The sequence below is a fragment of the Seriola dumerili genome, unplaced genomic scaffold (genome assembly GCF_002260705.1).
Source record: "Seriola dumerili isolate Sdu_G_001 unplaced genomic scaffold, Sdu_1.0 BDQW01000105.1, whole genome shotgun sequence".
Taxonomy (NCBI): Eukaryota; Metazoa; Chordata; class Actinopteri; order Carangiformes; family Carangidae; genus Seriola; species Seriola dumerili.
In genome coordinates, this window is record NW_019174360.1 from 1,750,245 (window position 1) to 1,753,180 (window position 2,936).

Here is a 2,936-nt window from a genome sequence, read left to right on the forward strand (position 1 = left end):
TGGAAATCACAGGGGCGGCACGATGGCGTCACCTCAGACCAAGAAAGTTTTGGCCAGGGCCTTTTTCTCTGTGGAGTTTGCATCTGTGGGTTTAAGTTCAGGTTCGTTTGTGACTCTAAATTGCCTGTAGGTGTGAATGGTTGTTTTGTCTCTGTACGTCATCCCCGTGATGGACTGACGACCTGTCCAGGGTGAATCCCGCCCCCGTTCAATGTCGGTTAGGCGGAGTCAGGCACCGCCAAGATGGAGACGGTGGTTCAGCCCACTCTGGACTTCAAAACCGCTCTTCAGAAATCAGTGGGTGATGTTACAGAGGCTACGTCCATCTTTCTTTACAGTCAATGGGTGTAGCTAATGGATGGTGACTCACTTTTATTGCATTGTGAGGTTGTACTTTGGGGCTCGTATTTTCAATCTCGTCTGTTTTTCTTTTTAATTATTCATAAGATACTGCACAGGGAGTGTGCTCAGTTTTGTTGTATAGTGTATGCACAATAGTGGGGGTGAGGTTGTAAACATTGTTTTTCACTGTCAACAGTTCATCTTCTCACACACACAAAAAACCCACAGAAACAGTGACGCTTCAGCTCCTTTAAACATTGTCCTTTGACATTGTCTATAATAACCAAAGGGCAAAGTGTGCGTGTGTGTACTCATGTGTGGACAGTGCACGTATTTATATGTGTGTGTGTGTGTGTGTGTAGGAGAAAGAGAGAGAGAGAGAGAGTAGAGGACGTCATGTTTACACAATCTGACAAGTAAATCTATAGCGGAGGAAAAATGCTCAGCCACTGGAGTAAAAGTGTGCAGCCTCAGAATTTGAAAAGATAAGTCTTCTCTAAAACGCGTCACAAATATGACATATCTGGGTCTCCACCAGCGTGGAAAAATTGTCTGAGACTCGTACAAGTGAAGTCATAACAACTCGCTGTCATATTTCTGCTCCGTGCCGGCGTCAGTGACTCACTCGTGTTCGGGATTTCAGGTTTAAATTAGTCAAGCTGCTCCTGCTGTGTCGGACGGCTTCACAAAACGCACATTAGGACTATTTCTAGACATAAACAGTCACTGTGCACAAACACGCGGCACATTATTCCAGATCCACTTTTATAAAAGCTTTGAAAACTTTCACTTGTGATGCCGATTTTAGCTTCTTTTGCTAAAGTATACAACATTTACAACCTCTCCAGCTTCAAAAATGCAAGAAGCCTGGCGTGTGTTCTTTGTCTGCACACACACACACACACACACACACACATAGCACCCTGCACTGTGTGCCACTGGCATCCGGCTGTCACTGGGGCTACAGGATGTGTGTGTGTGTGTGTGTGTGTGTGTGTGTGGAGCTAGTGTCCTCACAAGGATAGGAAGAACATAAAAGCGGTGACATATTTGGGTTATTTGGGTTCTGGATTGAGGTTTAAAATCAGAGCTGGAAACATGATTTAAAGGCCACTTTTAACCTTGTCCTGGGCGTGGAGACTGACTTTTAAGTTTGTGGAGAATCTGTGTTGAGAAATAGAGCGGGTCACTGGGTTTAGAAATGGAGCAAAACTACATTTGTCTCAAAGTATTGATCAGCTGGAGCACAGTTATGAACTGTGAAATGAGAGAAATGGGATCACGGTGGACCTGTGAGTCTGTCCTTAAATGTAGGATTCATATCGTTTCCCATAACCTGAACTTTTAAGAACCTAGATTTTTCCCTGCATTTCCAATTTTATCAGGATGTTTCAAATAAAAGGCAAGAGCAGGACAGAATCAAACCATTTCCATTTTGTTTATTCAGTTAAATGTAATTTTTGTGGCAAGAAACACAATAACGAGGAAGAACTGCAGTGAGGTGTCATGTGTAACGTGCCGTGTATCTCTTCCACGGCTACACGGCTCTATGTTTTGTTAGATTCTACAGTAGAAAAACAGATAATGCACCACTCACTCTTATACCAACATGAATTATTGATTAGATTCTGTAGAATACGTCTGGTGACTCTAACCACCTGTGCTGCTCCTGTAAATACTCAATGAAGCAGCAAATGTGTATTAATCCGCAGCTGAAAATAGTCCTCAACAAATGCTCTTTGTTAAAAACTGAGATTCCCAGATGTTGTAGGAAATAATATTTACATGTTCAGTAGGAACCAGTAGGCTTGGGGGCAACAGACACAACACAACCCTTTCTCTCCTGATATTTTACACCAAAAATCTTTCAATATCTGTGAAGAGCATCTTTGATATGGTTAATAAAACAATAATACTTTGATTTAGTTAGGTGCAGTCTGGAAGTCTGGCTCTCTGAACATTTCCCAGAATCTCCCATTATGGACGTAATTCCCTGGGGATGCCGGACTGCGGACCGTGGATGTCAGAAATGGGATTCATGGGATTTGCAGTAAGTAAGATATAAGGTCCTCAGAACACAGCGAGACATGCAACACACAGACTCACACGCTTTGAATTCATCTTAAACTCTCTCCCTCCAACTGTATTCCCTGTGTCCTCATGCTTATTCAACTCTGCTGTTGCACACTTTTCCAACATGTCAGCAAGTTTCCCCGTCGCCGCTCTGTCGAGAGAGTCACTTGAAAGGAGCGTCTGACTGCGACTTCGCTCGCTAAGCCTCTGGATAGACTCCCACTGCCATCCACACACACAGAGAGAGAGAGAGAGAGAGAGAGAGAGTGCCCCCTCCCCCCACCTTCACCCCACCTTCATCTCAACAGTGTGTAGGAAGCCTGTGGAAAACACATAAGAGATAATAACTAACGTGTCAAACCTGGAGTGAGATCAAAGCAGCCAGGCTGACAAAATAAAAAAGGAAAAAGAAACCCCTCAAACCAACACAGAAGGTGGAGGGGGTGAATTTACATGTTACGCAATATGGCGGCTGTCGTATTACCACAAAACATCCCCCGAAAGTTCTCAATGAAATGTTC